Source organism: Bactrocera oleae, chromosome 6, assembly GCF_042242935.1.
Source record: "Bactrocera oleae isolate idBacOlea1 chromosome 6, idBacOlea1, whole genome shotgun sequence".
Classification (NCBI taxonomy): domain Eukaryota; kingdom Metazoa; phylum Arthropoda; class Insecta; order Diptera; family Tephritidae; genus Bactrocera; species Bactrocera oleae.
This window is the reverse complement of record NC_091540.1, coordinates 58,545,625-58,572,004: the sequence shown is the minus strand read 5'-3', so window position 1 is coordinate 58,572,004 and position 26,380 is coordinate 58,545,625. Positions and strand designations below refer to the sequence as shown.

The following is a 26,380-nucleotide window of genomic DNA, read 5'->3' as shown; positions in this document are numbered from 1 at the left end:
TTCAGCGAGCAATAATAATAGCAGCCTTAGTAAACGATCTTTCCATTATTAGAACAAATTTTTTTACAGTATTGAGTACTCAGTCAGATTATCAGCCCAGCTTTTTTAAAGAACCGACGCTAATTTTTACATTTAACAAAATTGACCAAATGCTTAAATGAAACAAAAAATATTATCAACATTGATCATACTTGGACCTCGAGTAATATTTTCCAAACACTTCCAACTTTACCTTGACTTCATTTCCATATTAATCGATAGCCCAAAACTTCATAGACCAACTGTAAGAGGATTCTTCTGCTTCCTACACAAACAAAACTGAAAACATTCTATAAATAAAATTTGGTGTATTTGTACGCTCCTAATTATCTACTAAAATTTATTTAGTTGAAAATATTAAATAAAACAAACTTTTAATTGAAAATATTTGCAATGAAAACCACTATTTGTAATAAGCTTACAAAAGCAACAAAATATCTATACCAAATTGCGCATAAAATTGCGTTGAACTAACTGTTATAGGCCATAATATATACCGCGTCACCTGGACTTAATACCACTACAAACATACGCCAACATATTGTGTGCTCATTAATTTGCAAATTTTAATCCTCTTTTCGATGTGAGTAATGAATGCCATGGAGCATTGAGTTGGCTGGCGGAAAGCAATGTTAGCACATTGTTATGTAACAATTAATAGATATATGTAATTACCATAATTTAGTATAGGCTTACATATAATATACAATATATACAAAAATTTTGTAAAATAATATTGTTTAGGGATGCTTGATATGTCTGCTCTTAAATGCAGAATATTTTGCATATTGAAAAACATATGTGTTCACATAATTCTTTTAAGTTTGCAGAAGTTAACGGTTGCTATGCGAACTATTTCAAATGAGAGATCCTAATTGAAACAACATTGGTGAACCTAGAGTAGATCAACCAAAGATCTATTTTCCTTTCGAGGATCTGTAAAATTGAAAATTTTTTGAGCAAATATTTACGGAATATACACAAAACATATGCGAAAAATAAGAACACAACAATTTTTGATCCGAATTACATATAAAATTCAATATTTTTAGAATGGACCATAGAGAGTCATATTTGTGAACGTAATTCGGTCATGAAAATATTTTTCATAAATTCTAATAGCCACCCGGAGTTTGCTTAAAGATTTGTAAATCCGTATACATCCGTAACAGTTAATATCAAAGCGAATGTATCTATATGCATTACCTATAAAATCTATGAGAGATGTAAGCGCCATCTATTTGGGCCGTTTTAACAGGTATATAATTTCCTAGAGGGATAGTTGTCAAATCAGCTGTCAAAATACACTACAATCTGTGACACGTAAGTTCAGTATACTTTCGTAAATCACCATACAAATACTAACTCTACTGCAACGATTAAAAATCGATGAAAGTTATTTTAAAACTTTTCTATGAAATCTGCAACGTTGAGTCATAGTATTTGTAGGTTAATATGTGAATAAATAGTCTTCACTTTAGGGCGAACTGAGGCGCATCGGGTACAGGAAAAGATACTGCCTTGCAAACTGAAGAGTTATTGGTCCAAACTTCAAACTGAAGCAATGCTATAATCATGTCAATGGTATATGATGATAAACCATCTTCGACTGACCTGTTGGAAATCAACATTGGCAAGTTAGTGGCTAGCTAAGCGGGACAATGGTGCAAAAAGTTGAACTGACAGGGTGAATTTTTTCAGACAAACGTTTTTTTTTTTGAAGAAGTCTACAACTTTTAAAACAAAAACCTTTGAAAATATTTTGACAGCGACAATTTTACAATGCTGTTAATCTCACAGAACTTCAGCATCTTACCTTCATGGAACTGATTGGGCCGCCAAAGCTCTTTTAACGTCAGGAAATACAGTCAAATATAGACGGAGAAATCCGAACTTGAACATCGAGAATCAATTCATCAGAAAATTTCAATTAGGTAGCTGCCTCAATTTTTCTTAGAAAATACTGTTGCTAACGCCATTTTTGTCTTCTATGAACACTACATAGAAGAAATGAACTTAAAGTTTTTTTGGTTTTAGTGAGTAATTCTACACTTTATACAGTAGTTCTTTTGAGAAAGTTCGGTAAATGCGCTTGGTGTCCATTGACAACTATGGAAGCAAGAGTTGAAGTCGGTGCATATTATTTGGAGGAGATTAGCTCTGTGAATGTTTCACTAACTATTTAGAAGTTAATAACAAATATCGCGTAATACGTCTTTGACATTAATCCAGAAGTCGTGAAGCAGGTATTAAAAGGTGAATAATTAAGACTTGGTACTTCGAACCAAACTAAACAGTCAGTTGAATAAAATCATAAGACGTTCGTAGTCTTCGAACCAACATGTAATAGACATATAAAAAAATATTTTAATTTAAAATCAAGATTAAATTTGAGCCGGTCTGGTCCATATAAATTGCACACGCAAGCCGAATCGATAAATATTTTTTTCCTAAATTGGTACAACCTTTTAACGTTCGTGTGAAGTTTGATCTCGATATGTCAACGTAGTTAGTGTTTATTTAACAGCATTTTCTTTACGACGCGAAAGGTTTGTCTAGCGATTTTTACCACGGAAAAAAATTGAAGATTGACGATTTATTTGAAATTTAGTGTTTCCAATAGAATCAAGGCTACGGAATCGCTAAAAATGTTGCAGAAGTGTTTTGGGGAGTATACAGTATAGCGAACACAAGTGATTAAGTGGCATAAAGCATTCGGTGAAGATCGTGCAGTCACTGAATACGTGCCTCATGCCAGTCGTCCCTCTAAGTCTGTTAATGACAGTAACATCGAAAAAGTTAAAGAAGCAGTGCTTGAAAATCGTCGTGTTGGCATCAGGAGGATCTCAACATTTCTTATGGATCGTTTCAATACATTTTGGCTAAAGTTTTGGGTATGAAGCGTGTCATTGCTAGACCCGTACTAAAATACCTGAATGAGTCGTCACATTCTAGCATCAGTGTGACCAGTCCGGGTCAAATTTGATATTAAGTGCATTTATTATTATTTCTTAAATAAATATTTATATTGATCACCCTGTATATGCGTTATACCAGAAAAACTCGTTTGTTCAACAACATACATACACATTTAGAACTAACCAACCTTGTTTACACTTTCACATATAACTATGTACGAGTATATATCTTACCGTAATACATATACAAAATAACAAGAATGGAATGAATAATCGCTTGTAATTGAGATTCATGGTCACAAAATATAGAAAGCAGATAATGAATTATAATTATAAGTAGAATACAAATACCAGAGCGTTCAATAACTTTTACGGCGGGAAGATTATTGCTGTAATTAGGAAAGTGGTGCTACATACACACACACATACAGATATAAGTATGTATATCTATTCTTGTCTTAACTTTGTACTTAACTAAGTATCATTATTAATATTATTTTTATGTTAATTACTTGTAAGAGGTATTGCAGCATATAATTAATAATAATATTGTCGATACATATCAATTAACCGTTATCTTCAGCTAAATTATGCAATAAGTTGACCCACGAGTAGAATACAACAAATGTAGTAGAGCGCCGAATGATGATAGAAGAAGAGAGACAGAGAAAGATAGGGAGAAGGCAGAGTATTAATAATTAAACGGTACGGTGATTTCCAAGACTCAAGGTTGTAATTAGCGCCAATCAGTGAGCAATTAAGCGTCGATAACCAAGGATGGCTACAAATTATGTACAAGAAGCCCTTTAAGGAGAGCACACTGAAGCTAAAGTTTTGAGTTACAATGTAGAAGGTTATGTATTTTCAGTTTTTAAATGTAAATGATACAGTTACAAACTAAAGAAAATTTAAAATATTATTTTCCTAATGAATGCTTGCCTTTGCATTTTTCAGCTCTGTATAGAACTTTTTTAGCTCGAGTTCTATATTTCGTAACTTAAGGTTTAGTAGAACGAAATCTACTACTTTTTAATTAAATTTAAAGTGTTATTTATCATAGTTAGAGTGAGCCGATTTAGGTGAAATTTGCTCCGTTCTGTTCGATAATTTGCTGCCATTTCGAAGATAATTTCATAATGCCACTCTCATAAAAGCTCTCATCCCTCTTGGCAAAAAAACTGGATTGTCTTTTTGCAAAAAGTTTTCTTAAAGGAAATTTTTCACCAACAAAATCATTCGCCACAGACAGAAACAGGTAGTAGTCCCTTGATGCCAGGTTCGAGTTATAAGGCGTGCATAAGAATCTCCCAAGTGAGCTCCCGCAGCTTCTGGCGTGTCACTATCGATATGTGTGACCTGCCTTTGTTTTGAAAGAACAAAATTTCTCTATTTACCAAAACTAGTCGCCGTTGAGAAATTGCTTTCATCAGACTGCTTAATTGTGGACAGTACAAGTCCAAATAAGAAGTTTGGCCGTAGGGGATTCCCTGGCAAACCCACAAAACTCATAGCAAAAACGTTCTTACTGCCAACCCCGACTTGGCATCCGTTTGCGTCGACTTACCGCGATTCAAGCACGACCGTGTTCGCTTCAGTTGCATCATTTGAATGAAAACTTCTTGATAAGGACTAGACTAGAATTGACATAGATGATCGGCTTAAGTATATGATTGAATTGAGAGCCTATTGATCTGGTTTTGTATGGATTAGAGAAAAATAACAAGATTATTAATAAGAACTGTATATCAACAGAATTGATGCAGTGAAGTCCAAAGCTTTAAAGATGGTAAGGCAAGCGATACCACCGCCAAAATGTACTCCCTCAGCACAGAGAGAGGACGAAAGCTTTGGCTGTTCTGGATATTGGAGATGGCTACAGGAGCTGATAGGCAAATACCTGAGCATATCTTGAAAATTGTAGATTTTGCTTAAGAAATGTATAAGGGAGGTTCTTAACAATATCGGATTTAGTCTAACATTAAAGTCTAATTATAGGCTGTACAGGGTATCTTAAGATTGCAAAGCAGTTTGTAACAACTAGAGGCCCTATTATGTATACCATATACGATATATGTATGTTCGTATGTCGGCCGTATATATGCGCACCAGTCGCTCAGTTTTTAAGATATCGATCTGAAATTTAGCACACGTCCTTTTCTCCGCAAGAAGCTGCTGATTTGTCGAAACCGCTGATATCGGACGCCTACATATATAGCTTTCATACAAACTGATCAATTAATATCAAGTTCTTGTATGGAAAACTTTTTTAGTTGACGAGATATCTTCACGATTATTGTCCAAGGTAATGCAACAACCTCAGATTATATTGTTCAGACCGAACCACTATATCATGTGCTGCCATGCAAACTTATCGATCAAAATCCAATCCATATGTGGAAAACTTTTGCATATGACGAGATTTGGCTTGGATTATTTTTTAAGGTAAGCTGCGAAGAAAATTGTTCAAATCGGTTGTTCTATAGCCATATGCCTGCTATACAAAATGACCGATCCAAATCAGCTTTTGTATGGAATATTTTGTATTTGTGAAGGGTCTTATAAACTAGATTCAACGGAAGTTAACTTTTTTTTTTTGTTTATGGTATCAAATTGTAGCTTCGAAATTGTTGTCTTATCAGCATTTCCTTAATAGTTGAATGGCTGATTTGCGACTTTGATTAACATACGAGGCATATGATAACATCAAAATTTTCTTCGATTTCTTGCCGTAATCTCTATGAGGAGTACTCGACTGCAGCTACTGGCTAACTAGCCATGATCTAGTTGCAAACTGAGTAGTTTCGCCAACTCAGAAATACCATATTTATATGCTAACTTAAAGTTACACAACCTAAACATAAATTTAATAGCTTAAAGCTTTAGAACAATTAATTAAAAAGGATGCTGCGCAGTGGCCGACAAACACCGACATGCCGTTCTAAAGTCTCTAAAACTGCGAAGCACCGGAATTAGACACGACCACGCTTATTATATAATTGCAGCTGTGTGACCAACGAAAACTTTCTAAACGAAAACTACAACTACATATACCAAAAGGGACCCGACGGACGAACCACACCGGTACCCACTTGCGCCGTGTGCGCTTGCAAAAAAAAAGTCAACTGCAAATTGCCACAATAAAGATGCGGCTAATAAAAGACGACAGCAAAAGTTGGCCAGCATTAAGACTCGTGTTGCAAATGTTGCCGGGCAGCTCAAGTGGCGAAAGCGAAGTGGATGCGCAAGAGAAAGTGCAGAAAAGTGAATGCAGAATGCGGCAGGATGTTGAAGGATGCACAGAATTTAACGGTTCCACTCTATGAGTGTGTCAGTGTGTGAAAGTGTATATATATATGTATATATATATATATATATATGTTATGTAGCGTGTGTGCTAAATATATATGTGTTTGTGTGTGAGTCAGCAAATGAATGCGCGCCACAACGCTTACTGACCCACTTTCTGCACCGGAAGTGGTGAAAGCAAATGAAAAATAATGACTGATAAACACGTGCACGCGAAAGCAAAGAAGACAAAACAACAACAGCAATAGCAAGAAAGAAATGAAAAGAAAGGAGGTGAGCACAAACAAAAGCACATGTATTAAATAAAGGCTAAAAGGACGTAAGACCAACAGCAGCTGCTATGTGAACGTATGTACGTAACGTCGCTGGACATGTTCGACGACAAATGAATGCGGCGACTGATGGGGACAGACGGTAATGGTCGGTAATAGCGAACGCCGCAGGAACAAATGGCAAATGCTTAAGCATGCTAGGGAAAGAATAACAAAACCGTAGCCGGAGGGCACTTAACATAAGCATACGTATGTATGTGTGTATATAATTACTAAAGCACACACACACACACATGCAGCAATTTCACAATATACAACTCGTAATTAAAGATTCACAGCACGTCTGTCACACCCAGAGTGTTGGCAACGTTTTTGTACCCTGAAAAGGGTTTAGTTTACCAAAAAGTTTGTAACACCCTGAAGCAAATATCAGAGATTATATAATATATATATATATATATATAATATTAACAGCATGACGAGCTGAGTCGATTTAGTCTGTCTGTCCGGAGTTCCCTCAATTTCTGAGATATCAATTTGAAATTTTGTACACGTGCTTTTCTCACGAAGAAGATGCTCAATTGTCGGAACCGCCGATATCGGATTACTATAGCATATAGCTGGCATACAAACTGAACGATCGGAATCAAAACCTTGTATAGAAAACTTATTAACTTGACGAGATATTCCAACAAAATTTGGTATGGATTATTGTACAAAACAACGGTACAATCTCCAAAGAAATTTCTCAGATCTGACCACTATAACATATAGCTGCCATACAACTAACTGTTAAAAATCAAGTTCTTATATGAAAACTTTTTTATTTGTGAAGGGTATTATAGCTTTGGTGCAACCGAAGTTTAACGATTTTTTCTTGTTGTTGTTGTTGTTTGTCTCACTTCCGCGTACATAGCTTTCGTTGCCTTTTCCACTTTCACAAGACTTTCTTTACGACTTGTAATATTTTTTGCTTCAGCACTTTTATAGTCTTTAATGTCATTTTGTTTGTCGTTGTCATTATTGTTGTTGTTGTGTGCGCTCATGTGCAAAGTGTTCAACGGTAACTACAGCAAAAGTGTTAACCATAGTTGCTTAGCTAGATATAAGGATAACGGCGATAATGTCCATAATGTCTACATTGTCATATTTATCTACTCAAAAGCGCAAAGTAAAAGAATAAACAAAAGCAAACAACAACAAAACAACAAAAGCTGAAGTACATCAAGTAGATCTGGTAAAACTTAGACGACCATGAATGAAATATTGATAGCAAAAAGGTTATATAAAGACTCATTTGAATGCGGAAGCTGACAAGCGGCGGAAATTTATATATTGTCAATAGTTTCTCGGCTTTACTTGTTCGGTGCAAGAGTTTCATACAAGCGATTTGCATAACGACTTAATAAACTTAAAGAAACAAGTAACGCATGAGCAACTTGTGTTGTCGTTCGATATTTACAATAAAATCCTGGCAACACCTAAAGCTTTACATAATAGAAAGAAATACCGAAGCATTTTCCAATAAACAGTTGAAGAACACCGTACCACAAACTAAAGGTCTACAAGGTCAGTAAACTTAGCCAATTAGTGGAGTCAATTAGAATGCTACAGTGTTATATCCACTTGTAAATTTCAAAAAATCGTTTTCTGTTTTGCTTATAAATATATCGTGTTTACATATATTTGAGAATATGCTCCGAAAAGTTGAACTTGATCCGGCAAATAATTTCGGAGACATGAGTCTATTTGTAAAACACATGTATTTAGTGTAATCGAGTCCCAAAACTTTAAACACGCTTTTCTCTAAACGTTGTTTTCAGAATCGGTGCAGAAAAAATGGTGGACTGAAAAAATTTCATACGACTTTCTTAGATATATTTGTCAGATAATGAGCAAAGGAATAAGATTTGCAATAATGTTTTCGATTTTTTAAGCAAATTTTTTCACGAAGAACGACTTTTTTTTTGGGTAGCCTTTCTCAAAAATTCAAATTTTGACTAGAAATTCGATCATTATCTTTATTAATATACTTCAATAATTAGTATGTATTTAAATCCGCTCAATTAAGCATAAAGAATTAGTCCAATTTGTTAATTTAATTCAATTAACATACTAATTGACTCAATACGGTGTTCAATCTTATACGATTTAGTGTAAACAATTCATATATTTTTTTAGAAAGTTGTTGTGAAAATGCCCTTTTGAATTCAATTAGTAATTAATTGAGTACAAATAATTAAGCTATAATTAGTAAATGTTATAACCAAAAAATTTATCTCGAAAGGACTTTGATTATCTGTAAAAACTTCCCTTCTATTAATTCAATTCAATTAACATACTAATCAACTAATTATGTTCAATTAACATATTTTTTAGAGTTACATGTTGCTTTGGAATTTTAACACACAATTATTGTCAATTAAATACTAATTTAACAACCAGTTAAATGCTTCATTTTATAGTAAATTTGGAACATTTAGAGTATATTTTGCTGAAATTTTCTTAAAATACCAATTAAGAAGCTATCTGGATTCGGTATTATGACAGCTTTTGGTAGAATTAGTCACAGTTTGTCCAACTCAGTTAAATATGGGTTGCTAACAAGAGATAAACTAAATACTCTCTGAGTCGATTAGTTATAAACCTGCCATACAAACCGAAAGATCAAAAGCAATTTATTTTATGGAAAGATGACTTCACGAAATTTGACATGGACTATTGTCCAATACAACGGTACAATCTTCGAATAAATTATTCAGATCGCATCACTATAGCATATAGCTACCATACAAACTGACCGATCAAAAGCAAGTATTTGTATCGAAACTTTTTTACTTGTGAAAGGTATTATATATTCTCCTGTTTTTAAGTAAAATCTTTATCTCTTATTTAGTAAACTATAGAAAGAAAATATATCGATTTCTTATTCAAATACGAATGACATACGGAAAAAAATTAAGATACAGGCCAAACGTCTAAGGAACAAAAATATTTTGAAATCGGAACAATGAAAGTAGGTGTATAAACTCTTCCTTTAAAGTTATGACAATAGCGATTTCGGTCACATCTCAAACAAAAGCATTTTCTATTTTGTAAAAAAATTGTATTTGAAAAAAATCAGCATTAAATGCTTAATATAAATATTTGCAGTGAAAAGCGTCATTGCGTATGAGTAACTTTTTATGTACTTTTGCTCACAAAAAACTTAAGTACATAAATTAAAAATACTATCGCTTTAAGCTAATGCAAGCTTAAATGTAAAAAAAGTATTGCCTTCATTTATACTACTAATATTGCTTGCTTCAGCGCGCTTCTGTGTTTCTTCTCTCAAAATCGAGGTCAAAATGTTAATGACAGTGGGCGAACACGACGACCAAAGACTGTAAATTGAGGTCAAAGCAAATGAAAAAGGCAAACAATAAAAACAAAATAAGTGGTTAAAGGAAGCAGTTAAGAGTAAGATTTCTGCCATCACTGGGCTTTCAATTTGCATAATACGACAATATTACACTTAGTATTGTATGTATTATGACACATCAAATCCATATTAATGACTAATTTCAACTAACACCCAGTGAGTTAGACTTAGTTGTTTTGTAATTTCAGGCGTTTATGATAATGTAGTCAACTTATAGATAAATATAAATATTTGTTTAATTGTATATTTAGATTATAGCTAATTTATTGGCGAGGGTAAGGTATACTTGAACAAGAATAATCGTAGACAACTTAATTAGGAGTCACACGTATATTTATGAAGAATCAGTTGATTAACTATGAAAATTTTTAAACTATCCAAATAGCTGAAGCAATTAAAATGTGTATTGTCGAGCAGAATAATTTAATAAATTAAAACTCTAATTGACTGTACATATGTAGTACCAAACCCACCTAATTTGACTTAAACTATTGGACTAGAAAAATGTATCGAGAGTTTTGATTTTGTCTGTGAAAACTTCTCTCTGGAGTTAATTCAGATTGTAAATTGGCTTAACAATTACTGTTCAAACCTGCTCAATTTAACTTTTCTGTTCAATTTAGCTTACACAATTAATATAACTTTAAAAAAATTGTTTTAATTTTTGTTGTTTTTTTTTTTTTTTGGGTAAAATCTATTTGAGTAAAATTGGTAAAAATTAAATTTTGAGAAGAATTTAATTAGGTTTTTGACAGGAAATATGAATTTTTATTCGCATTAAAATGAAATTTTCATTTTGACTTAAAAAGGCAGCAGTTAAAATATGTCCTTGCATTTGCTTTTTCGAAAAATATACGAAAAATTCGTAAGACATCTGTTCTCCAGCGATGTAAAGAAGAAGCGACATGTCGATATTATTGTCTGGGGATCTTCACTAACAGAAAATTGTGTTTCCAATGAAACCTCAGTGAAAGGTATACTTTATTGAAACTCAAGAACGAAGGGTTTTATATTTCGAGATTTGATAATCCTAGTGTTGCTATCTTACAACTCACAACTTTACTGAATGTTATACATACTCAGAATGTTTTGATGTACGAGCGTTATTTGTGTTGTTTACAGTAACTTCAAATATTCATCTTAGCCAAAAAATGGAATTTTTCGCACAACTCAGAATTTTTATAGCTTTCGACATGGATTAACTCAGCAGCAGTGCATACATCGATGAATTTAATTGAATTTATGACGAAGAAGCTTCTTCAAAAACCTGTGTTTATTAATGGCATGGTAGATTCAATCGTGGTCGCAAACTGTGCGCAAACTGATATTGCAAGATCGTCATGTGACCTATTGTGAGATTGAGACAGCTATGCACATCAGTGGCACGAGCATATATTCAATGTTGCATGAACATTTCATTGTAAAAAAACAATTGTTAACGTTGGATCCCACACAATTCGGCAATCGTTCAAATAAAGGCTCGTGTCGATTGGTCGAGAAAAATGTTAAAAAAATACGATAACAATGCTTCGAAACAAGTCTATGACATCTTGGCAGGTGATGAATAGTTGATTTCCAGATGAACCGAATACAGCAAAAGTTGTTCGCACACTAAGCATTTCCAAGCAAATAGTTGCCTGTTTCTTTTTGGAAGAAGTGGACATGTCGCACCCATAGTACTAGAACAACTTTTCGTTAGCCAGTTGTCTTTCAAAAAATCAGGGAAATCCACCTCCGAAGACATATCACTCTTAACCACGAAAATGCGAGCTCTCACACATCAACTGACACAACTACATTTTTGAGCAATCAAAACATGGATTTGATGAGTTAGCCACCATATAGTCCTAACATGGTAGCGAGTGACTTCTTTTTATTCAAGTAGGTAAAAAATTAACTAAGAAGTCAACGTGTTTTGACACCTAAAAAGGCGGTTAAGGCGCTCAGAATGCATACTTTGGTGATACCTCAATCAGAGTGCAAAAGTGCTTCGACAATTGGGTCAAACGCAAGCAAAGAGAATATTAGGTCAAGTAAAAAGTTCGTTCGGTTTTTTATTGATTTTTCAAAAGATGATAACTTTGTGTACATTTGTCCGATTTAAGTCAAATATGCACCGTTTTGTTCGTAAACTTGATGCCAACTTCATTATACCCTCTCGTAGAAGGCTGCGTCCCTATTAGCAAAAAACTCGGAGAGCGAATTTTCACAGGCCTCTCTTGAGGCCAATTTCTCACCATTAAGCGCGTTCGCCATGGACAAGAAAAGATGGTAATCACTTTTTGCCAGGTTCGGACTATAAGGTGGGTGCATTAGGATCTCCCATCCGAGCTCCCGGAGCTTCTGCCGCGTCACCAAAGACGTGTGTGGCCTGGCGTTGTCCTGATGGAACACAATTCGGCCTCTGTTGATCAAAGATGGCCTCTTCTGGATGAGTGGCCCATCATGTTTTTTTGCGTTAGTTCGTGTGGCACCCAAAATCGAGCTTCTTTTTGAATCCAAGGTTATGCAGATGGTTCCCACCGTTTTTCTGGCTTATCTTTAGTTCCTCAGCAACTAAATAAGTGCTCACGGGCCGGTCTGTTTCCACTATTTCCATGATTTTATCGCAATTTTCGACGACAGGCCTTCCGACGCGTGGTGCATCTTTGACATCGAAATTACCGGAACGGAACCTACTGTTAAACTAAAACCTCTTCAAGCAAAATAGCTATTAAGAGCTTAGAAAATAGTCAAATTACATCTGGGGAGCAAAAGTGCTCTAATAAGTATTGTGTTAAAAGATAGTATATTAAATTGTGAAAAATTATAGGTAGTCAAAAGCAGAAAAGAGACATGAGATCACAAAAGTTTAGTCTCAAAAGACCGAGGAAGCGTTTCTATAAGCTCCTCAAAAAACTTAGATGTCGAAACAAAGCTGCCTCATATGCAGGTATAACAAGAAAAAACGTTAACTTCGGTTGCACCGAAGCTATAATACCCTTCACAAACACAAAGGTTCCTTACAAGAACTTGATTCCGATCGTTCAGTTTGTATGGGAGCTATATGATATAGTGATCTGATCTGAAAAATTTTTGCTGAAATTACATTATTGCCTAAGAAAATAACTAATTTCTAATTTCGTGAAGATATTACGTCAAAAAAAAATGTTCCCATACTAGTACTTGATCCCTTGATGGTCCGATATCGGCCGTTCCGACAAATGAGCAGCTTCTAAGTGGGAAAGGGACAGGTGCCAAATTTCAAATCGATAGCTTAAAAACTGAGAAACTAGTTTGTATATATAAAGACAGACGGACAGACAGATGGACATGGCTTAATTAAATCAGTTCATCATGCTGATCATTTATATATATATTTTTATAGCGTCTCCGCCGTTTCCATCAGGGTGTTACAAACTTCGTGGCCAATCTAATATACCCCGTTCAGGTTATAAAAAGTGCTAAAAATATAAGAATTCGGCAAGAGACAAGAAAAAAGCGTCCATTAAGTGAAACACACAAAGATTCAAGATATGAAACATTTCATGAGGCTTCCGTTTGCAGCCTGTTGTTGTTATTTTTTTCGCAATTTGGGGCCTCACTTAAGTGTCGCTTAGGGGGCAGTTTATTGTAGCGCTGCATTGTTAAATGGCTTCATCAAAGCGGTGGTGGCAGCAAGAGCAGCTCAGTCAGCAGTTAATAGAGCGCGTAGCACTTTTGCCAGCAATTTGTTGCGACGCTTTGTTGTTGTGTTTTTTTATTATCTTTTTCAGTTTTTTTCTTCATATTCTTACTATGCGCGTTTCCACCGACACCAGTCACACGTCATCCGACGCGTCTTTATCAGCTCACCATTTTTTTTGTTGCAAAAGAACACGATGCGGTAGCAGCACACAAATCGCCTGACAACGACAAATTGTTGTTGGTGGTGTGAAAACTAGGTTAGCATGCTGTTAGCATAAGTAATATACATAGGCTGCAACAACAGCAAGAATGGAATACCTCCGCACATCACACAAAGTAACAAAGAGGAGGCAGCACAACAACAATATGCAGAGTAAATAAATATACGACAAGAACAACTGTATGTAAGGGCGCCATAAGACAAGTTGTAAAAGTGTTGTACGTGCTAAAGCATCAATGATGCATTGTAGACACAAAATTGACAAGGCGTCCTCTGTGTGCTGAAGCCCCGACTACTGCCAACATAAGCCTTGAAGCTGATGCACGGAAACGCTATGCGCCGCCAGACATGTGTGCTCTCTAGACACATTAGCAATTGGCCCGCTCTGTAGACAGTACCGGAGAGCGAGTAGGCAGTGTTGAAAGCCGGCCCTAAAATGTAAGTTTGGAGGCGTTGGCATGTCATTCCATTTGAGGTCTTCGTTTCTTGCATTATTCAGTTATTGCTTTTTGATTTATTATTTATTTTTCATTCTCTCGTCTTTTGCGGTTTTTTTCCATTTCCATATTGTTTAATAAATTAACTGGAGAGAGGTTTTTCCGGTAAAATTTAGTAATAAATTAAGAGGAAAGGTTAAAGAAAGCGAAAAAGAAAGCAGTAATAAAAGTAGCCTTGCAGCTTGAATATTTCAAATAAATAAGTTTTCCATACAAGGACTTGATTTTGATGGATCAGTTTCTATGACAGTGGTCCGTGGTGGTGTATACTATAGTGGTCCAATATCAGTAGTTCCAACAAATGTGCAGCCTCTTAAAGAGAAAAGGACGTGTGCGTGATTTCTGAACGATATCTCAAAATCTGAGGGACTAGTTTAACAGACGTCTGGCTAAATTGACTCAACTCGTTCCGCTGATCACTTACAATATAGAACTTATAAGGTCTCCGACGTTTCCTTCGAGGTATTACAAACTTCATGGTATACTTTAAATATTCTGTCCAGTGGTTATTAATGAAGACGCAATAAAAGATTAAAAATCAATCCCATTGCAAAACATAAATAATTCCAGGATCTATAAAGATCTGCAAATGGAGCACAGTCAAACCCGGAAGTAAATCAGTTAAGTCTAGAAACATACTAAGAAACTGTTTTAATTAATTGTTAAAGAGAGTTTTTTCCGGTTCAAAAATCGCCAAAGATCTTGATATAGTACTCTCCAAAAGTCTGTTGCGTCCCTGAAATCTTTTCATTATAACCGAAAAATTGTCCGTAAATCTAGCTTCTCAAAAAAAAAAAAAATGATTACTAGCACACTAAGCTCGATGCCACAGAGAGGGATCGCCCCAAACGTCCTCCCATCTGCAGAACTCAATGTTATGCCAAACAGATATATTTTACGTGACGTCATTGTAAATCAATTCGCGGTTTGCCTACAAGGGATGGATAAAGTTCGGTACCAGTGTTGATCCCATATGGATTGGAAATATGTAATGCTGAGTGGATCAAAAAGTTTGATGATGAGGAACTGGCAGCATAAATCAAAGAGAATTTTTGTCAAACACAAGAAGAGCTCTTAGAATCTTTAGGAGTCACACAAATGCCATATGAACTGGTGAAATCAGAAGGGCGTGGTATATTGAGTTTCTAAAACCGGGTCAAACTACTAATGGAGAATGCTGCTGGTAACAACTCATCAAATTGAAGCGAACGAAAGGACATTCGCGCTTAGACATGAAGCAATAATTTTCCACCAAGACAACGCTCGGCCTCATATTTCAAGACCGCTTAAAAACTACAATATTTCGAAAGCAGAGGGTGGGAAATTTCGCTACACCCATCGTTATACAGGTAATAGTGTTTACATCAAAAATGGACTTGTCCACCAAATCGACGCAGTTCTTTTGTGATAAAGTTCTAAAAGTGTCTGAAAGATGGGAAATACTTTGAATAATACTTTTTTATATGTTTTTCTTGAATAAACGTTGAAATTTTGAAAAAGAAAATCCGCACGAATATAGTAGAATAGGGTTTTCTGCAAGTATTATGGGTTGAGATAATTTTCAGAATTAGAGATTTGGAACTTTCATGATATGAGAAGAGAGTATTTTCTAGTTTAAAATGCTTTGACTTTAAAAATTGTTAATTCTGCTCGAACCTGTGTGCCCAAATAAACACGTTATATAAATTCAGAGTACAAAGTTGTCAATCAAATTAGAGTTTAGTTTATATGTTATTGTCGGCTACTCTACACATTAGTATTTCAAAGCCTTTAGACGTTATACACATGCATACATTTTCTGCAGCAAAGACTTTAAAATTTGAAAGCTTCCACAATTCTTTAAAAAAATTATATAAATGGGTATATTTAACTAACAAAAGTCACAGTTTTATCAACATCATCTGTATCTTATTATACCATTCAAGATTTTTTCCTACAACAACTGCTGTTGCTCCTCATCCAAAAGTAAAACGGTTGCTTCTTATGGCATACAAAGGCCGAAAGTTCTTGAGCGATAAGCGAACTTAGGTTGAACGGTAAGTGAATGGAGCTAGTGGGCATTAAAGGTTAGTTTATCTAAAAATCAAATATGTTACAACAAAAACAGCAGTTGTATTTGTTGTAGTAGTAAAATTCACGAAATTTCTTAACCAGTTGCATTTACGTTTTCCAGTGAAATGTCTATTCAAATTAGTTTTCCATTAATTCTGATGGATTCAGTGCTTACAAACGCTCTGACCTTTTGACCTAATTACTTTATTTATGTTTTTAATCAAATTTAAATTAACTTGTCTAATTTCCATGGCAACTCTTGATCCGATGTGCCTTTTTTATCGTTCATCAAAATGAAATGGAAAATGAAGTCATTTGATGTATTCATATGTAAGAGTATGTGAGTGTGTATGTGTTTGTGTATGTAAACACTGCTTTAATTTCATGCATTTTTCATTTTTGCGCAACTTTCGTTGACATTGGCTTTTGCCATATGAGCGAAATTAAAGCCTGCGACTAATGCACACACACATATATGTACGTACAAATGCATATATTTGCTTTTAAATATATATGTATGAGTGTGTGTGTTTGTTTGTGCCAACATGAATTCATTAAAATTGTGTGCACAACAATAGACAAACTCAAATTTGGCGGATTTTCAGTGCAATGGCATTGTTATTGCTATTTTTCTTGTTTTTCTTGTTGTTGTTATTGTTGGTGTTACTGTTGCTGGTGTTGTTGCCTGCCGCAATATAAATGTAAATGCTGCTTCATTTGCATTGCATGCATGTATGTGTAGACAAATACAAATTTATATAAACCTATGTGGTGATGACAAGATTGCGCAACAACAATACCAACAACAACAAGCACCAATTGATTTCAATGTTCGCCCGCAACACAGTCTTTGACAAAATAATTGTTATGTATGTATGCGAGCATATATGCATTTAATTTTAAATATGCATACACTCATACATATATATGTGCCTGTGTGTGTGTGTGTGTGTGGTTACATAACAATTCCATTCATTATTGGACACAATTGAAATTCAATTTTATGTCTGATAAAGCCGGTAGTGCTTTTCAACACACAGACTAATCTATCAATGTCCTTTTACTACATACATATGTATATGATGAGGGTGAGGTATGTCTGTAAAGTCTATGTACGAGTATATTAGAAGTCTAAAAAAAGTTTACTAATTTACTCTTTTATTTAGTTTATGAATGGAATTGCGTGCTGGCGGCTTCTGACAAAAATTGGGTTGTTTCCATTTTTGTGTCCAAAGCTGTGAGTAAATTTTTAAATCTTTTGATCTTGGTAATTGTCAAAGGCGAGGAAATACTTTCAGTTGTTGATACTGAGTCTTACTTTTCAGATTACTAAAATTTCTTCGCGAATCTATTTCACCTCAACTTTATGAAGATAACGCACACACTGACTGATATATTCGGTTAAAGCCAGCTAGAATAATGAAAATAACTATATGTCGTATAAGGAAGCTGGTGCGAAAGACCCGCTGTATCCAATGGGGACTGGGGAGAAGTTTGAATTAACTATTATGGAGATAAGCTATATCCTCTCCGAAGCGGTGAGCACGGAGGGCGGATCGTCAGTTGATGGATGTGTCTTCAATCTCGAGAGCTTCTTCGAAAAGTATCGGGTTGGAAGTGACGACGGTGCGAAGCTCGCACCGCTGGAGAAGAGTTTGGAAGATAAAGATCATTCACATCCTTCGAGGTATTCAGCTCTGTGTGTGGGACAACTCTTGAAAGCTCATGTCCACTGAAAACTCAAAGAGAAAGGTTAAGCTATAGTGACGATAGGACGTTGTTTTAGGCCGAACTGGCTATGTACAAGTCCGAGTTAAAGAAAGCCAAGAGAGCCTCGTGAAAACCCTTCTGCTGTCATCACTCCTCACGATCTAGAAATACTGATACTGGTAGGATCGTAAGTAGTTAGGAGGCGTTGAAACTGCTCCTGGATACTCACTTTTAGTTGAACCATTTTGCGAGGGCTGTACAGCGTTCTTGAACATTTAGGATGAACGTCACCTTACCTGGGCGCTGAAGTCATTCAAACCTTTCAAGTCTCCGGCGCAACTGTAGCGGACGCTCAAAGTGTCATGCAGCTGGCTGGCCCTTCATATGCGAACTGTGTGAGGTTAGGCCATGTTCTGAAGACCTGCCTAAATACCGAGGAGCAAACTGTTAAAAGTCCAGCCTGCCTACATCAAAGGCATGTCGACACTGCTTTGAACGATGCAGCATCATGGATGAAGGGAGATTTTGTGCACACATTGTGACATTAATTCGCCTTCTCATTCTGTTCTTTGTGATAGACCTAACATTTATCCATCCCGAATATTTTAAGACCTTTCAAATATCCGTTAGGTAATCAGATGATGCGATAGCTTGAATATGTTTTGTCAACTCACTTTCCGAAACGATTCGGAAAGTTGTAAACAACTTATTTTTTCTTGGAACCAGTTGATCCACAGTGGAAACAAGAAAGTCGAAATAATTAACATAGGAAATAATTAAGTTTGAGCACTCGATAAATACAAATTACAATTCGTAGACTCTTAACACAGAGCACAAGTTGTTAGGACACGCAGTCGGAATCTGTATCCTATCCTGCAACTTGATCCCTACTCTTTAGTTAATTTCTGTGATCGAATTCGGGCGACTCTTTATTTTAAATATTACTACCTCCGGAACTTAATTCATCTATAGTAAGCTTACTATGATATTAGAGTATGTGCGTTATTAAATGGTTTCCTAACCGCACTTCTAATTTTTAGTTTTGGATAATGGCTAAATAACCTACACAAATTAGTAGCTCAGCTGAAACTGTATGATTATCGTGAATCCAAGTAAATCATATTTTACTAAACCCCAACAAATATTGATATTTGTCAACTGTCATGTGTCAGCTGTCACAACTAAAACGCTGATTAAACAAGCAAGTTTTCATAATTTGTCAATTGTCATATTTACAAAGTCATTCTGTGATTAAAACACTCTCCGTTATTTAAAACGCAGAGCATTATAATATATTAAAAGATTTTGCCTTAATACTACATTCGTCTGCGCCCAAATTGAATAGACTGCGAAATGCATAAGCTTCCAGCCCAAATTTAATGATTTATCATACTTCAGTGTTTAAGTTACCTAACCGCCTCATAAGAGTCGTCAACAAGCGTGGCAGTTATGTGCTAAACCACAGTTTTGACGTTAACAATTAACCGCCGCAAGCACTGTGGGACCCACTGTTGCGGCTGATCCACCGCTTCAAAGGAATTCAAAGGCAAAAGCGCATTCAAGTAAACGAACATTTGCATAGCACCGCAATGTTATAACGGTAATGTTATTCAGTTGATGGTTATCAATGTCGTCGTCAAGCAGGGACGAGGCGTCATAACAACACCAGCAAGCATTGTGCTATGACTAAAGTCAAGGTCAAGTGTCAACTGGCACCTGTCATAAGAAACAGCAAGTGGTGTGGGGTAGCGGTGGAAATATGCTGGCATACCTAATGATATGTCGACGGAGAAAACACCAACGCAATTACACACATATACACAGAAAAGCAGAGAAAGCAAAGTTAAATTAACAGTAAATAAATCACACAAAGGAAATTTGGTGGATTTTATTTTTAATTTTTGTTTTTCTGGAAAGCTGTCCGTCTACCCTTAATGGATTAAAAAATACGAAAAAAAAACAAAAAGCAAAAATGAGAAAAAAGGTGTGAATAAAGAAAGCAAAAAGTGCTCGTATTTGTAATTTATTACACCTGAGAGCGTAAATTTACCGGCGCTGCACTGCGCTGGTCATTTGTGTAGTCATCCATTCATTCATTTTTAACGTCTCGTCTGTTCACTCATCTCCCTCTCAGCCGCACAGTCGACGTCCAAGGAGAACAAAAGAGCTCGACTGTGTTGCGGCATCACTCATTTCACTTCAGTTCACTTCATTAAGCTCATCAGTGAGTACGCCGAACAGCTAATTGGCTGAGTAGGTCTTTGAAGGTAAGGCTTGGTGAGCCCTGGCGTTGAATAACCTACTTTTGAGAGTAAATTCTGGAACATTGTGTTTTCAAGCAGTTTCTTTCATAGGGTAGGGAATTTTTTGACTTCGCGTAAGCTTAGCAAGCGGTGGTAAACAACTTCTTCGAGCATAAAGTAAAAACCAAAACGTTCACTGAACGTGTGACATGATATCAGATTATCTGCAGTGACATATGTAAAGTATGTTGTTCATTAGAACAGTAGACCTGTAAGTAAGTCTCTTAGAAAAATCACAAACAACAAATATGGATACCAGCGACTTCTAAATGTAATATGTTAAAGCTCAGAGCTTCAGAGCTTCCATACATGAACTTTACATACATGTTGCTGCAATAAAAGTACAATGACTTTGATAGACTTATCTTGGAACAAACATAAACACGAAAAACAAGCAAAACATTTCAAAGTTGTAGAACGCGTAACAACTTCGCTTTTAAGTAAGGCTAGTTATGTTAACTCGCTTACAAATAGTTCATGGATTGCCACTTAGTCTACACTAAAGAGACTTAGAGACTAAAGACTCAAGGCCATTCGTATTCACCTACTGTACTTTTTCAATAAAAATTATTAGAGCTCTATACTTCAAAGATGTCAAATATTTTCCATCAGAGCAACAGATAGTGGTGACAGCAGCTGAGACAATAAATCATACATCCAACAGACCGGGTCCCGAAATCTTTGAACACAAAATTAAATTAGAATGTTCTGATATTTAATTGACCTTGACATTTCTTTGGGTACTACTTAAAATTAAAGTTCACATTAACAGCAGTATACTCGTACCTCTACAGAAACTAAAGAGAGCCAATTATGAGTTTCTGAATATTACCTGAAATATTTTTTAAACGTTATTTGGTGATTGGATAAGGCATAATGGAATGAAAATGAATGAAACTCGTTGAATATAAAAATTTTTGGAGTTTCCTTAACTCACATATTTTAATTTCTTTTAAATTGGATAAAGTCAAAGATATTTTATCTCAATTGAAAGCTTGGTATTCGCAGAGGGAAGGCTCTATACATTCTGCCCATTATACCTTACGTAGCTATTCTTTTAAGGTGCGATCTTAAGGTTACATCTGTTGTGATGATCTTTTTCATAATATTGTTTTCCGATTTTCTCAATTTAGTAGTATAATATGTTGGTCAGTTTATCATTCAAGGTTTCCTAAAATGACTTTCTTGCGCATTTGAGGTATTCCTATGTATGGCTACTTTTGATTCAAACAAAGATTTGAAACAGCGAAGTTCTATACAGAATTATAATACTTGTAGAAGAGGATGCTGTAGGCGCATCTAGAGTAATAAGTCGAGAACATTTCACTCCGTTGGGAAAGCAATAGGTTAACTCAATCTATCCAGCATTCTCATGTTCATGATTACATTGCCATTTTAGGTCAATTTGTGTTACAAAAGATCTCGTTTATTGTCATAGCCATATATCAAAGAGCATGGGTCCTGGCTGACTACTCACGCTTCACTTGGAATATTTATTGTTTGGAGATACAAAATACCTTAAGGCATCCTTATACTCAATGACATATTCTAGCTTCAGTAGTTTAATTAGGCGCTTTTACATTAATAGCAGTCAGTATGCACGTACTATAAATAATACTCCGTTAGTTAATTAATTTAGTAAATTTAAATTTGATTTGAAAGCAAAAATAGTTTTGGTTCACCCTGAATTATAGATATTATATGCAGCATATTGTGAAAATATAAAAAAATAATAATATAACAAACCACCCTCACATTCATATATAATATTTTTGCCATAACTTCAGCAATAAACATTTGTAAAGTTTTGCCTATTCTACGATGAAAATCCACTGAAAATGATACTGAAAAATGTGAGATTCAACCATTATATATTGTGTGTATTTGGCTTTAAAACTTAACAGCATTGTTTTCAAGAGATTATATGCACTTGTATAAATTTATTTTATTTTTGCTGCTGGCGGTTGTTTTCGGTTGTGTACAGAGGATTTGCAAGGATATGAAAATTTCAACAAAAAAAAGAGTACACCTATCCGCATATAAGTATGTATATGCTCACATATAGCACAAAACCCCAACACTTTTCACTTCATTTAACTCAGTTCGAATTGCGCAAAGCTAGTGAGTTGTAAAGTTTTTTCTTGAAAATCTGGGCGGGTGTGTGCTCTCCAAGGATTAAGCGGTTTTTTGACTTATTTGTATGTATATATATTTTTGTACATATATATTTTATATACGATGCTTAGTATATAGTGCATAACTATAAACACAAACGCATAACGAAGTGAACAGATAAACCGACCCTTGTCAAGCTGAACTTTGCCACCCACTCAACACGTGGTGAGCGCTTACCCGATACTGAACCGCTACATAGTCATATGTACATACCGACGTTCTCATACGAACCTCTACCGTCCATTTTGGTGGTTTAACTCAATTTGACTTTGTGCTACTCGAACTCAATTAATTGAATGTATAATATTGAATGAGGCCGCCAGCAAGTTGTTGAAAACTTTAAAAACAAGTACCATATCAAGGGATCAACTTATAGTCGGTGCGAGAGAGAATGTGAGGGAAGGTGGATGTGCACAATATGCAAAAATAGCAAACTCGGCCAATTTACAGTAAAAGAAATGCAATTACAGTTATGTACTAACATGGCGCTAAGAAAGTAAAAGAGTACATTGGGATGGAATCGAAGAAAGAAAGTTTTTGAAAAACGCAGAAAAAAAATTAAAAAAATTTTTTTTAGCTTCGAATTTTTTTTAACTATCTATCCAACTATCCATCATAAAATAAAATAAAGTATACTGTAAAATTGGTTAGCTATTTTATTTATTACAGAAAGAGATTGACTTTTCCATGCGAGTATAATTATTTTATTTTTTATTATTTTTCATAGTTCTCTCTAAAGCATACTTCGAGGGTGAAACAATTGGGAAACATAAAGTAAGCAGATACAAAACGATCAAAGAATCACTGCCTTATCAAATACTAATAATTTTCTACCATTAAGTCTAACATAAGTGAATTCATAAATATCGTGTATTTGATTTTATTAGCATTGAGCCTAATTGTAGGCAACGTTTTATACCTTGGACACCCAGAAAAAAACGTCCGAGACTATGTAAAATATATATATAAATTATCAGCAGGGCGAACTGAGTCGATTTAGTCATGCCCGTCTGTCTGTGTATACGCGAATGAATCCCTCAGCTTTTGAGATATTGATCTGAAATTTTGTATAAGTTCTTTTCTTCTCAAGAAGCGGCTTATTTGTCGGAAACGCCGATATCGGATCACTATAGCATGCAGCTGCATTATCCAAGGCATCGGTTTAATCTCCAAAAAAAATTGTTGTGATCGGACCACTATAGCATATAGCTGTCATACAAACTGAACCATCGCAGCCAAGTTTCTCATTTGACAAGCTATCTTCAATAAATTTGGCATAAATTATTGTCTAAGGCATTAGTGCAATCTCCGTAGAAATTCGGATCGGATTACTATGGCATATGGCTGTCATACAAACTGACCGTTTTTCCTTATTTTTTTTAAATTTCGCTAGTGCAAATAACTTAAATGAGAAGGTTGCCCACATTTAGGATTATATTATTATAAATTCATCGAAATAAAAGTTATATAATTTAGTTTGGGAATGCTAATTAGAAGAGTTACTACATTTATTCATAGGTGTTAGCATTTGCGATAAAGGTTCTTCTTTTTACTGTTACCTTTTACGCTGGGTGCAATTGTCATATTCAAAAAGATTTCCTTTCAATACAATTGTTCCTAAAATGCCAAGAAATATATAGTTTGAATTAAAATATACCGCGCATTTAATAACAATAAATAATTATTGAGTTAGCCACACATATTTATGTATTATTAGGCAATTTAGATAATAATACTGGATATTATATAAACAGAATAGTGTCAAGTACGTCAAAAAATTTTCATAATAACCACTTACCAAAAATGTGTTTTCTTATCAACGATGTGTAATTGCAATATAAGATGAACGAGAGCGGATTTAAAGACGACTATTTGGCTAATCAAAAGTCCGTATTGGCTTGGGGGAGTTCTGAAAAGAAAAAAAAAGAAAATTTATTAACAAAATTAAAAAATATCGTTAAAAAAATATATGTACATATATATAGAAATATGCATGTATATATATCTCAAATAAAATTTAAAACCTTTTTTTAAATCACCCTAGTCTAAAGAAATCTATTAGCTACATTCTTAAAAAGTTATGCGCCCTTGAAATAGAGAGATCTTGTAAATACGCCAAGCATTCATACAAGTATATGGGTTAAATAATATTAATATGTTGTAAGAAATGCTTTAGGACTTTTAGTTTTCTCTCGAAAATCATAAAAAATATAAAAAGAAAATAATTGTAGCAGCTTTTACTATAATGGTATAAAACATTATTATTTATTACTGCTCGAGATGATATTAATATTTTAAGCATAAACGACAGCAGGCTTAGTACGTTAAATAACTACTCGTATGCCAAAAAAGCGCCTAACTTTAGGCTATGCTAAATTCTTTGTATATTTTTTCTTACCCTAAACAAGTAACAAAACTAAGCCACTTATGCCGTGTAATACTTTCTATAAAAAACATCAACCTTTTCCCCTAGTATAAAAACCCACGACCGGTCAATTGTCAATAATCGCCGCCTCGCAGGCAAGCTCTTACTTTAATACGCTCCCACACATTTACATTTATAGCGAGAGTTGTTGTCCTCAAACAAAAATAAATTTTGTGAGAAAAACATGTCTTTTATTAAGTTGTTTTGCTGCCTGTCGCCGCAGCAGTTGTGGGAACAATAACAAAGTGAAACGACATAACAAAGTCAACAGCTGCAGCAAATATTAAAAGCGCTTCATTCGACTATAAGAGAGTGCGCATTTAAAAATGTATCGAAAAATAAAATAAAATCTTATCCGTTTTGCTACTTCACTGAGAATGCGCTCATTCACTCAACAATAGTCCGTTAGGTGTATGAGTGTGTGTGCACATGGCCTCGCATACAGTTACTATTGTTACTATTCTTTGGCAGAGCGCATTTAAATGTTACGTATACGTCGTGTGTGCCATGAAAGTATGCATTGAATTGTCGAAATCGCAAATCGATGCAGTATTTTTGATTGCAGCGCGAAAACAAAAGCAATAAGAATAAAGCTAAAAGTGCAAATATTTGTAAATAACTATATTTTGCGTGCAATGCTGAAGGGCGAACCAAAAATATGTATGGCAATTGAGCTAATTATATTCAAAATTTCAGCTGTGCCATTTTTTCCACAAATGTGTATAATTTCTGTTCGCTACGTGTAAAAAGGTTGCCACACGATTAAAACTTTTCGTGAAAATATTAAAAATAATTGAAATATTAAAATACTTTCGTATAACTGGTTTAAACAATATAAAAAGGTTGCCACATGATGAAAATTTTACGTAGAAGAATTAAATGTCACTGAAATATTTTAATACTTTCTCGCAACTAGTTTAAATACGATTTCTGACGAAAATATTTATAAAACAAGGTTGCAAAGAGTTTGATATTCATGAAATTGTATTGTGTGTACAAGTATATTGTATGAACTTGTTGCACAAAAATGAGAATACATTATTTTAGGAATGTTGCCATCTATTAAGAAATTTTAGTTCAATAAAATTTAAAAAAAATTATAATACAAATAATCATCGAAAAATCAAGAAATACTGTGTAAAAACACTCAACTTTATAAGAAAGCAAACAGTTGAAAAAAGTTTTTGATGCAGGTTGCCAGCTTTTTAAAATATTTTACACAATTAAATTGATAAATAAAAAAAAATATAAAAATAAGCAAAAAATCTAGCAGGTTAATCAAGGGAATAGAAAAAGACATTTTAGAGAAGAGTTGCCACCTTTTCTAACATTTTAATGCAAATAATTAGAATCGCTACAATATCAATATCAAACTG

At 34.6% G+C, this 26,380-nt stretch overlaps 1 protein-coding gene across 2 annotated transcripts in view; it reads right to left on the bottom strand.

The window, feature by feature from the left end:
• The window catches only part of RhoGEF3 (Rho guanine nucleotide exchange factor 3), a 292,834-nt gene extending 268,364 nt beyond the window's left edge, over positions 1 to 24,470 (bottom strand). For both annotated transcript variants that reach the window (XM_036359399.2, XM_070111335.1), the window contains exon 1: positions 24,378 to 24,470. The gene's annotated coding sequence lies outside the window, so the exon portion shown is untranslated. The remainder of the gene's footprint in view (positions 1 to 24,377) is intronic.
• Positions 24,471 to 26,380: the final 1,910 nt, after the last annotated feature.